Raw genomic sequence first — 13410 nt, 5'->3', positions numbered from 1 at the left:
GAGAGATTTAGTTAATTCCTTTGTTTGTTTATATATTTATTTGTAAACTCTGTCTATAATTTTAAGTGAAATGAGTCCCTGGGATATTGAGTTATGAAGAATGCAGCATTAGAGGGAGGTAAGACCTGGCAAATTAGTCACTTTGTTTTCCTCCTGAGATCGTTTTTGTATTTGTCTCTACAAGGACATTGAATGTATGAATTCTTGAATTAATACTACTTTGTTTACACAGTACTTTTTAAAGACACTTAGCATAGGTACCGTGTAAATAGCAACTCAGTAAAAATGCTAACTGTACCTGGCATTTGGATTAGCAGGATTCAGATGTGATCCCTTTATTTTTAAAACCATTCTTTACAAGACAAACCATGCTAAAACATGGTAATCATAATTATTGGATTTCAGCCTATTTGACAATTATAATGTCATTAAAGATATAATAAGACACAAAGGACACAAAATACAGTCACTTAATCCTCCTCTGCAGTTGTAGTGCCTAGAATGGGTTGTTTGGATAGTTGTGTACAGATGAACATATATAGCAGTATACTAATGTATAACTCATAAAGAGTGGGCTTGAAATAAAGGAAGAAATATAGAGATGAATAACATCCTTTTTATATTCATGGATAATTTTGTGGTAATGCTAATGAAACAGAAGATGGAAAGTAGGTTTTTGCCGGGACAGAAATGACCAGGAATGTAGCCTGAAACTTCCAATAAAATAGATTCACTTACGCTATCTGTGCGTTTTCTTTCAAAGGTTGCATCTTTTATACACACTTTATCTACCCCATCTTATTCTATATCGAATATGTAATCATGCACTTATAGAAACCTACAACTTCAAATCCTTTAAACTACTGATGAATTAAGGGAGGTTAAGGACTGTACAAGATGTGTTGGGGGCAGTGGACAGCAGCACAGAAAAAAAAGCACATCTCAGCACAAAATGAATTTCTGATTAATTACTAGGTAGTAATACACTAGCCTCTGTCTATGACCTCAACCTAAGCCCTTGTCAAGTAAATGGAAGCCTGAGAGAATATCCCTTCCGAAGACAGATGTTTCTGAGATCTGGTTACTAAAAGGCTTGAAATGGTGCCTTTTAGCTAAAACAATGGAGTCAGATGCACTACCTGGATCTTACTACTTCTAATACAAGCTTTCCCCTCTTAATCTTTAAATGTGCATGAATTCAGTGGGAGAGGAAATAGAGCAGTTTTGTCAGGAACGCATCTGCATGAGTTATTGAAACCAACGCTCTCCTAGTTTTGCTTTAGCTCACGTGATTAGCTTACAGATTCACGCTTTGGGAAGGACACAAAAAACAAATTTCACCATTATCTCTGTTCTACTTGAATTTCCAAGGAAGATCATAGAAGCACTAATAACTAATAAAGAAACCACACTGTTTTTCTCATAAGACTGTCAGTCAAGATTTGGAAGAGCTTTTTTTTTTCTTTCTAGAGCAAGGTCTATTTAAACTGCTCTATTCCAGTTTCTTTAGCATCCTAGTATTTCCTATATATCTGTGAGTAGAGGTGTGTATGTGCATGCGTGCATGTGTGTGTGTGTGTGTGTGTGTGTGCATCTGTTTGTCTGTTTGTCTGTGTTTCTGTGAGCATGTCTGTGTGCGTGCGTGTGTGCGTGTGTGTGTGTGTGTGTGTGTGTGTGCATATGTGTCTGTCTGTTTTGAAAATGTAACCCTAAAATCCATGAATGAGAATTGTGAGAGGCAGATAATTTGGCAGCATAAAGTATTCTGCCTGCCATATGGAGATATTTAATGTATTTGTTGACGGAGTGAAAAATATAAGGGCCCGGCCATTAAAGACCAAGAACGTGACTGTTTTCAAGGAAAAGCGGGGGAAGTACTGAATAAAAATTTACAAACTTAAACCTGAGGTTTCTGATCTATATAAAAAAGCATCATCTCCGATTTTCACAGGTTACTCTATGACTCACTGGGAAGTGACAAACAAAGCAAGCAGAGGGCCTTGCCATCACTCTGGGTGTACTATTTTTAGTAGACTTGCATAGTTCATAATATTCAAGAATATGAAATATGATTTCTATTGCCTTTCTATTAAGGCTGCATATGCCATGCCAGAGACTTGCAATGGGGCGGGGAGCAGAGTGAGTAGGAGTGATTCCAAGAGAAGGGATAAGGACACCAGCAAACTTACTGACTCAGGACTGTGGGGACACAAGGAACAGAGATGGAGGGAATGGCCAACCAAGGAATGGCTAAAATTGAGACCCACACAACGAGCAAGATTCAATCTATGACATTTGGATGATATCTGTCATACTTGCTGACAGGAGCTTCCTATAACTGTCTTCTGAGAGGCTCAACCCAGCAACAAGATGTCTGGGAGTCTTGTGGAAGAGTTGGGGGAAGGGCTGAGGGTCCTGAAGACGAAAGGCTTCCACAGAAGACCAGCAAGAGTCAACCAACCTAGACCATTGGGAGTTCCCAGAAACTTAACCACAACCAAAGGGTGAACATGGGCTGGACCTCAGCCCTAGGACTCACCCCACATCTTCCACTCTACACATGTGTAACAGAAGTGCAGCTTCGTCTTCATGTGGGTCCACAACAACTGAAGTGGGGGCTGACCCAGAATCTGTTATCTGCCTGTGGATCCTATTCCCCTAGCTAGGCCACCTTGTCTGGCTTCAGCAGTGTGTATATACGTGGGACATTGCAAGGGGAGAGGGTCCCCCTTCTTAATGGAGAAGGGGAAGGGAAAAGTGGGGAAGATTTGTGTGAGAGGATACTGGGAGGAAAGTGGGTCTAACATTGGGAAGTAAAGTGAATAAGGAAATAAGTAAATTTAAAGGGGGCTGGATATGCTTTCTCTTCTCAATTAGCTTCTGGTAATATGTATTTGGGTGTGAGCCCCATTCTTGGAACATCTCTCGGCTTACCGTGAGCCTTGCAATATTGTTACTAGAGAGAATAGCTTGCTAATTAAACTATACTTTTGCCTCATCTCCCATCTATGGTCAGACATGCCGTTGACACTTCTTGTTTATGTTAATGGATGTTTATGGGGAACATTTACAAGTTGAACAGCTAATGGGAGATTTGGGTATTTCAGTCCTTCTCTGGTTCTGTCTTTCTGTCAGTCACACAGGTGTATGCCAGCGGCCTTCTCAGGAAGGAAAGATTGTGACTCATCTCTCCACCCATCTACTGGGTGCTGGTTGTCTGCCTCCCACAGAAGTGGTGACAATAAGAGTTGAACAGGCCATGTACTTCCCAGCATCCATTTTTCTCCCCTCTTCCTGTCTGTCTCCTGTCTGTCTCCTGTCTCCTGTCTCCTGTCTCCTGTCTCCTGTCTCCTGTCTCCTGTCTCCTGTCTCCTGTCTCCTGTCTCCTGTCTCCTGTCTCCTGTCGTCTCCTGTCTCCTGTCGTCTCCTGTCTCCTGTCGTCTCCTGTCTCTTCTCACTGCTGCAAGTCTTCCATGTTTTATGGTGTTTTGTATGATGGGAAACTACCACGAGATTATATCATATTTTTACTTTACTTTATGATTAATTTCTGTGACACATCTAATCCGAAACTGGGCTAACATGGCTGGTCATGTCCTTTAGAAGTTAAAAATAAAATTATTTCCTTCACGTCTAAGACAATGAGCTTGGTTTGAGGTCATTTAATTTTTCTGTACATTCAAGAAAATAATTTAATAGATAATTTAAATATTTTTGCTTACTTTTGTCTTGTTTCTGTTCATCCACTAAAGAAATGAATGTCATTAGTTGATTGAATAGATTAAAACATACGACAGTAAGTACAATTTGGAGAGGTAATAACCTTGTTTATGTCTCCCAGCTCTCATGTCAGAGTTTAACTTGGCTCTGCCAGTTCCACCTCCTCAATTTGCCTGACCTCTCCTTTCTCATAGTTGCATAGCCACTCTCTCCTTTCAGGCAATTGTCATCTGTCCCCATTAATATCATAAAAGAATTACTACATATATTTACAGAATTGGGTACTGGCTTTCTGAGTTTATATTTGGTAAAAAGAAAAAAGGTTAAAAATGTTGACGTCTGTGAGTCAACTGGTTATGTATATTCCAGTAAAGCTTTAACACAAAGAACACATGATAAAATGATACATGAATGAAATCACATAGTATCTCAAAAATAAAACATGTGTTAAAGTTATAAAATTTAGGAGAAATTTGAATGTATATGTAGTGAGACATTGAAAACACTTGAATACATACTACATGATAGTAAGATTTATTCTCTGGAATATGGAGTCTTTGCTTTCCTATTTATCTGAAATTTTAATTGTATAATTTTATAGGATGAGTAATTAATATTGTCCTGAAATAATGTTGTATTTCATAAATAAACTACTTCATCTTTGACAATGTGATAAGATCCTAAGTTGGCCTACGATGATCAGATACTATCAGAATTAATATTGGAAGAGCAGGTTTAACTCGATCTGTCCCAATAACATCTTTCTAGCAATGTGTGGAGGATTCTGGCACTTTTGGGACATAGATCACTGCAGTAGTTGTGGTTGTTCATCTAGGAGATTTTATAACATGCACCTGTACATTCTCTGTCCTAAATATACTGAGTTAGAATGGGAAGAAAGATGCATCTTCTTAGAACTTTCTCTTTAGCTCTGACATAATCTCTGAGTTGAGGTCATTAGCCATACGGACTACTAACTAATGAATGTTAGATTGGAATGGTTTCCTCAGCTTTAGAATAGCATCTAGAATTTGTCCCGCTACCTCAACATCTTCCTTTGGTGTCACATGCACATCATGTGAGAAAGACAGCTTTTTGTTCCCATAAAGGATCTGTGAGATAGTTTGTATTATTCACGTTCATTAATTTATTTCACAATCAGTTAGTCCTTTTGGTTTTCTTATTGTGGAAAGATATTCTATTAGCATGTGGTAGTGATAAATTGTTCATTTCGTAGCCAGGAAACAGGAGAGGAAGAAGAGGAAGGCTGGGTACCTCTGCACAGTCTCAGTTACTTCAAGACATTCTAGCAGGGCTTACTTCATACAGGTTCTGCCATATCTCAGTGACACCAAACTAAAGATCAAGTGTTAGACAAAAAGGTTTTGCATGGGCATTCTTGATCCAAGCTAGAGTCCCACACTTGATATTTCAGTTCTGCTTACTGAAATAAGAAGCCACAAGTAATTAATGCTGGCTGACAGAGGACTATAATGATTTTCATTCTTTTGCTGTTCACAAGTAAAACAACATCATCCCTACTTTGTTACAATTTGTGTGCCCATACAATCTACTCTGTCTCTAAAGTCTCTCAGTTGTATGTTCATGAGACCTCTCATATATAACTCTTGTTTCACATAATTGGGACTAGTGGTTATAAATTTTGAGTAGGATCAGTCTATTGTAAATGTTACATACACTGTTGGATTTTTTACTCATAATAAAGACAAGGATGTTCACTCAAAACTTTAAACAAAACTTTTATGGGGATACAAAAGTAGAAAAGTCAAGGGATATGTTGAGTTCAAGTGGATAATCTTAGCTTAGATTTTCATTGTTTTTCTTTCAGAAGAATTGCAGTAATCCCCACATAAGATTTATTCATGGCTCATTCTCTCATTCCTGCATTGATTGACCCACCTGAGATGAGTTACAATGCTAGTCATTCATTTAGGCACTTTTTATAACATGCACATGTTTATAACATATTCTGTTTTCTGTCCTATATACTGCTAGAATTTTCAGAATGGAAAGAAATATGTGTCTTCATAGAACATTCCCTTTGGCTCTGACATAATCTCTGGTTTGATGTCTATAGCCACACTGACTAGAAACTAATGAATTCTGGATGGTACAGAACCATGCATCTACCCCTGAGCTTTCATGGGTCCTCATCTACCCATCATGAGCATAGACTCTGTGACTGTTGTAGCTCCTTTACAAACTGATATCTGAATACACCAATTCATCAACTAAATTCAGTGAGAAATACAGCAAGATCTATCTTATTTCTGGATCTGCATATCCCTACTAACACACTAGTCTTTATACCCACAGAAAATCAAATAGATTTTTTATAGGAAACTTTCCTTATATACTATAGTAAATATCTTTTCTAGAATCCTAAAGCATTATATTGACATGTGAATCTCTCCTATTCTGAAGACAATTATTTCTTGGCTTTTCTATTATTCTTAAAAGAATGCAGTGCTGTGTTTTAAAAAGGAAATTCTACCTTCACTTGGATTCCATCCCTAGGTGACAAAGAATTTGATTTTATATATCATTGTTCATAAGTGGCTGAAGAAGTAGATGAATGGATTAAAGAATTTTAAGGGCTGGAAGCTTCTTGTTTGTAATTGTCTATAATCTCACTTATCCATGGAACATTTCAAAATGACCAGTTTAAAAATACAGAATTATTTCCCCTTAAAAGTTTAATTTCAGATAAGCATTAGGACTCATCTTGAAATGAAGAAATGACTACTAAGAAAATTACAAAACTTCTGTAAGGCAAGGGACACTGTCATCAGAACAAAATGGCAACCAACAGATTGGGAAAAGATCTTTACAAATCCTACATCTGATAGAGGGCTAATATCCAAAATATACAAAGAACTCAAGAAGTTAGACTCCAGAGAGACAAATAGCCCTATTAAAAAATGGGGTTCAGAGCTAAACAAAGAATTCACAGCTGAGGAATGCCGAATGGCTGAGAAACACCTAAAGAAATGTTCAACATCTTTAGTCATAAGGGAAATGCAAATCAAAACAACCCCGAGATTTCACCTCACACCAGTGAGAATGGCTAAGATCAAAAACTCAGGTGACAGCAGATGCTGGCTAGGATATAGAGGAAGAGGAACACTCCCTCATTGTTGGTGGGATTGCAAACTGGTACAACCATTCTGGAAATCAGTCTGGAGGTTCCTCAGAAAATTGGACATTGAACTGCCTGAGGATCCAGCTATACCTCTCTTGGGCATATACCCAAAAGATGCCTCAACATATAAAAGAGACACGTGCTCCACTATGTTCATCGCAGCCTTATTTATAATAGCCAGAAGCTGGAAAGAACCCAGGTGCTCTTCAACAGAGGAATGGATACAGAAAATGTGGTATATCTACATAATGCAATATTACTCAGCTATCAAAAACAATGACTTCATGAAATTCATAGGCAAATGGGTAGAACTAGAAAATAACATCCTGAGCTTGGTAACCAAATCACAAAAAATACACATGGTATGCACTCACTGGTAAGTGGATATTAGTCCAAAAGCTCGAATTACCCAAGATAAAATCCACAAACCACATGAAGCTCCAGAAGAAGGATAACCAAAGTGTGGATGCTTGAGTCCTTCTTAAAAGGGGGAACAAAAATATTCATAGGAGGAGATATGGAGACAAAGTTTGGAGCAGAGACTGAAGAAATGGCCATTCAGAGCCTGCCCCACCTGGATATACCACCCATTTATATACAGCCACTAAAACTAGACAATATTGATAAAGCCAAGAAATGAATGCTGACAGGAACCTGATATAGCTATCCCCTGAGAGGCTCAGCCAGAGCATGTCAAACACAGAGGCGAATGCTAGCAGCAAACCATTGAACTGAGAACAGGGTCCCTGTTGGAGGAATTAGAGAAAAGATGGAAGGACCTGAAAGGGCCTGCAACCCCATAAGAACAACAATACCAACCAATCAGAGCTCTCAGGGACTAAACCACTACCCAAGGTCTGTACATGGACAGGCCCATGGCTCCAGCTGCACATGTAGCAGAGGATGGTCCTGTTGGGAACTAATGGGAGGAGCAGCCCTTGATACTGACAAGGCTGACAAGCCAGTGCAGGGAATGTCAGTCGAGTGGGAAGTAGTGGTGGTTGAGGAGGGGATTGGGATAGGGGGCTTCTGTCTGGGAAACCGGGAAAGGGAATAACATTCGTAATGTAAATAAAAAATACCCAATTAAAGAAAAATAATTTTGGTAACTAGGATGAAAGGATTCCCAAACTTTCAATTAACACTTTCTCAGGATATCCGAGAATTAAGTTTCCATCATTCTTAGAAGATCAAACAAAAATAGCGTGGACGTATTTTCCTTTCTCTAGTTTCAAAGACCTTAATATTCTTCCAAGTGCAGATAATATGGAAAATAAATCAGATATTCCATGTACCCAGCATCCACGTCATACAAGTCCTGAAGGAAACTTCTTTTCACATTGTCAAGTTCAGAGTTTCCTCCATGTTCCTGGAGCTGATATTTAAAATGCTGATACAATATAATGCATGGCCCTACCCAAAACAATCCTTTACTATTCTTCAATGGCTCTCAAACATACAGTTAAATGCTTAAAACCTTTACTAATGTGTATGCACACACAAACAAAATTCTCTCTTATGAATATTATACTTAAGACCTGCTTTTATATCATTTATTATCACATATCTCAAAGCTAAGAGGAATGCGATTTTCAAACCAGAAGACATTTCACAATAATTTCCCAATTTTTAATAAAATAAAATGCTACCATCATTTTAAAATCATCAGTAAGTAAAACAAAATCTTCATGTTGACTTTTTAAAATATAAAGAACAAACAATAGTTTTTCCTTAATGAATAATGAAGATTAAGGTGAAAACATTTCTTTTTTAAACTAGAAAGATCGTGATATAAAATTCAAATAATATCTTATTGATTGTGGAAATCACATGTAGGCTGGAGAAGTAATAAGAATAGGCTTGGGATAGTAACCCAAGATTTGTGAAACAAAATTGATTTCCACTCAACCGGGGTCTTTTACTGTTCTTGAAAATGTCATGGTGTCAACCTTGGCTATTAGGAGACCATGATTTATAGTGGAGACAAAGTGTAGTACTAGCTGACTGTCTGGAGTCACAACACAATGTCTGCAAAGGCTGCCAGGACAGCACCAGTTTTTTAACCAATCAGGGAGGCATATCTAAGACCTGAGCTTTTTCTCCCCCATCTTGATAAGGGAATGATAAAATATTATCTGGCAGATTTACTTTATAGGAGATAAACAGGCTTAGTGGAAGGGAAGTAGATGTTGTCCTTCTGTAGAATAAATTACAAGCATTATTTATGGGAATCTGTATTTCATTCTTTTAGAAACATATACTAAAAATAGGAACATAAACAGATGTTCCAAATATGACAACTTATTTTAATACACTGGAAACCACAGCACGATTTTATAATTTGATTAATTAGTAAGAAGTACTGTGAATGTTAAAATAAAATCCCAAACTCTTTAAATTACATTTATAGCTTTGTTCAAGTGCATCGTAAAGATGTTTTGCATTAGAATCATTATGCCCAGAAAACTAAACTTCGAGGAGAGAAAGATATCTTAAGTAGTCATGATTGACAGTTAAATGTTAAAAATTGCCCAGGTAATATCATGATAAACAACAGTGAAGTAGCAAAGGAGAAGACCCTAGCCAGCCAGACTGGCTCACTGCTGGAGCAGAATCACTGATGAAAGTCCAAGGCCAGTCTGGGCTACAGTGTTAAATCTGCCTTCTAACCACTTCCCCACAGAAGTATGAAAACCTATCACCGGAATCATTTAATCCCGTCATAATTATACATACATATACACATACATATATACATATATGTGTATATAATATATAAATACAAAAATAAAATAAATACATTTTCACTAAAGGAAAAAGACGTCTGTCAATTCCTAACCAAGAATAAGAGGATTCCAATGTTTAGCTACAGATATTTCCATAACTTTGGTGATAAAAGTTCAAAGGTTTTAACCAATCCATCAAATTGTATGATAACCATGATACACACATTAGACTACTGTCCTTTCTTTACCAATCCTTTACTTCTAATAATCCCTATTTATGAAATTTCAGATCCCTAGCTGACAAGATATGCTGACTGTCCTGCTAGAGGTCACAAACTTAAAGAGCATTAGAAATGGTAAGAAAGTGTAGTTAATCTCCATGATACTCAAGGCTGCGATCTGCCATGCTAGATAGTTTTCCATTGGCATGATGGACGTAGCACATTTCCCAGTATAACAGTGCTTCCCATTTTGATAATCGTTACCAAGTTCACTAAGGTAAACATAGTTGACCTATAAATGTTATGACAAACAATCCAGAAGTCAGCGATGACAGTTCAAGCTCTGTTTTGATTTTGCCTGGTATTTCTTCTACAATGTGTCAACAAGAACCGTTCCCTTGTTTCTCAGAGACTGCAAGGTTAACCTTGGGCAACAAAGTTGATCCACTGATGGTCAGGGCAGTAAATCCCTGCTTCTTTCTTCTGGACTGAAAAACAGGATCTTGATCTCCTCCCTCTCCTCCCTCTCCTCCCTCTCCTCCCTCTCCTCCCTCTCCTCCCTCTCCTCCCTCTCCTCCTTCTCCCTCTCCTCCCTCTCCTCCCTCTCCTCCCTCTCCTCCCTCTCCTCCCTCTCCTCCCTCTCCTCCCTCTCCTCCTTTTCCCTCTCTCCCTCTGTCTTTCCCTGTCTGTCTCTGTCTCCCTCCCTTCCTCCCTTCACCCACCACTTTCACACTCCTTCGCTCTTCCTGTTTTTTATTTGCTTCTGGAATATTAAGTTGTAAAGATGAAGCAGCCAGTCAGCTCTGTTACTCAGTGATGGGTACCCCTCTAAAACTGTCAACATAGTGGAGAGAAGGAGGAGAGGGGGAGAACATGGTATGGGAGAGCAGAGGCACAAAGGGACTAAATGTGGTGAAGGAAAGGACTAATGAACAAATAGAGCATACTGGGCTGACAATGTGTACTCAGGAACTTGTGAGTTCTGGATTCTTTCCTTCCTAGCTGTGATCTCTCCTGAAAAGCAATGAGGACCCATGCTTTACACATAATAACACTGCTTTCACTGGACGCTGTTAATCCTCAGACAATGTTAATAAACTTCTGCACACAGCTTCATCCTTGAGTCACATTCCTACTGGCCTGAGCACACTTTATACGTAGTTCTTTATGACAGTATCGGGACTGATAAATTCATATTCTTGTAGAAGTGAGTTTTTCTTACAAACGTCATGTCTGGTAGCCTGAGAGGCAAAGGACAAAGAATTTCTTCACATGACACAAGGTGAGAATCATGTTTTTAATCTTGTTAAAAAACAAAAACAGAAACATGGTCTGTTAAAAAAAATCAGCAACTTTTTCGAAATTAGGTGATTACATTGTTGTAAAATATATTAAATCATAAAGTTATATATGTATGAATGTGCTGGAAATTATGTAAAAGTTGAATACTCTTCTTTTGAAATACTATGAGCACTATGGCAGTTATGTCTAATTGCTATAAAAATAAAATTATTTCTGTGAGCCATCCACATAAGTTGTTATGTTTAGGGAATGCAATAGGTGCTTCTCACTAGAATGGGTCCTGTGGAAACAAAACACAGCTTTTAAACTATAAGATACAATTTCTTTGAGATTCTATTAATCATTTCCTTTTTAATTGAAAAGTTGCCACACAAAAATGAGAGCACAAAATTCATTCTTCTAGAAAGAACCTTAAAAGTTGACATTTCTTTGAACAATTGTCTCCGGAATCCTTTTTAAAGTACATTTTCATTTTCTGGCATGGCTTGAATTGAATTCTAAACTTTGTGTGCCTGTCCTCTAAGCCCCTCTGATGAATTAAATAGGCTTCTCTATATATTTAGTAATTCAGGAATTCTTTGTCACACAGCCTGCTCAGCTTCTTTATTAGAGAGCTGTCTCGGAAGTCCAGCAGCCAGTTTGTTTTCTGCCATTAATAAAGAGTCTACTCCCCCACCGCAACTTCTTTGAAGAGGTTGAAAGGGCTCCATGTTGGGTACAGGGGCACCAGGAAGAGAGAGAAATGGAGGGAACTGGCTGTGATAATCCCTCAAGAACAACAGCAAAAATATATATTATATATAGTCTAATGTAGACATTTCCCTCAAAATTACAAATGCATAGGCTGGTTTTAGTATGATGTATAACAAAGCAAGAATGTAGCAAAGATTGTCTCCCCAGCTAAGATCTGGAGGTCAACTATGAGAAAGACATTGTATCAAAAATTATACAAAGTGCAAGGCTTCACTTGGATAATGTTTCAATTCAACATTAGCCTCTAATTGTGGTAGGAAAGCAATCACAATATAAATGTGTAGGCTCTTACATTTCACTTTTGTGTTTCCAAAATATTCAGAAGATTTCAAGAATGATCTGCAAATTTGGACCTAGAGTAAACCAAATACCCAATTTAGAAACAAGGAAAAAAATTCCACAGAAAATTCACTTGCTCACAGTTCGTCAGCTACCAACCAGTCAGCAATGAGGGAGAAAAATAGAAGAGAGAGATTCCTAAGAACTGCTTCTACAAGAGATCCTTAAACATTATTTAAACCAAACAAGGACCTAAGAGTGACAATTCTTATTTACTTGGGTAAGCACATGCTAGCCATGATTGGTGTGGTTCCTATTTGGTTAGTAATTGACTATTAAGGGTACAAATTTAAAATCACATTAGTAATATCATCAGTGGGGCAGATTCCCTACCTTATCAGAAACATTCATTTTGAGGTTGTCATAAAATATTCATGGAATTAGTTGATTGATAAGGAAACAATTTAATCTTAAATTAATCTCAATTGCCTTCAATCTTCACCAGCTTTCAAAGTTTCCACAGGTACAATATCATATTCAACTTAACATGAAATATGTCTAATACGAACCGACATGGGGAAAGTGTCATTCGATGAAAATTGAAGTTAACTTAGTAATAACGCAGCATGGATGAAGTCAGGAAGCTCCCATGGTGTGTGTACAGTGTTTTCACTAAATATTTTCTGGAAATGCACAGAGATACACAGACATCCATACACGGAGACAGACAGACAGACAGGAAAACAGACACACACACTAATGTGTACTTGATCATTGATGGATAAGGAAACTAACCATGGAACTGACACACAGGTTAAAAAATAGCAACTGAATTTCAGTATACTAATTATGTATTTGCAGAGCTACAGGGGAAAACTTTATTTTCAAATGTTTACAAACTCTCAGGATTTTTTTAACTCATCTATATTTGGAACCTTGTTTTATTTCTCCAAATGCAGCCACTTAGGGCTCAGTGAGATTTGAGTACTGAATTTAAAGTCTACTAACAAATTAGACAAAAGAATCCAGGCACCAAAATTATGCCTTCGTTTGCTGCCTATGATGGACAAGGAGGCTGCATTGCTTGTGCAAATGGAGAAAACTTGGGAATCAGCTCTCCCTTTGTGTGATGCTTTACTGTAAACTCATCCAAACATGACAGCTTGCAAGGTCATTTGCATATTTAAAATATATTAGCTCAAGGTTAGGCACGTGTACCAATCAGCGTGCCATTTTGAAGACGAGT

The 13410-nt window shown here is 37.8% G+C and overlaps 1 long non-coding RNA gene across 5 annotated transcripts in view; it reads right to left on the bottom strand.

The window, feature by feature from the left end:
* LOC103693508 (uncharacterized) overlaps nucleotides 1-13410 on the bottom strand; it is a 493880-nt gene that overhangs the window by 39024 nt on the left and 441446 nt on the right. The window lies entirely within an intron of this gene.

Source organism: Rattus norvegicus, chromosome 11, assembly GCF_021556685.1.
Source record: "Rattus norvegicus strain SHRSP/BbbUtx chromosome 11, alternate assembly SHRSP_T2T, whole genome shotgun sequence".
Taxonomy (NCBI): domain Eukaryota; kingdom Metazoa; phylum Chordata; class Mammalia; order Rodentia; family Muridae; genus Rattus; species Rattus norvegicus.
Note: the sequence above shows the minus strand (reverse complement) of the source record. Positions and strands in the feature narration are given on the sequence as shown.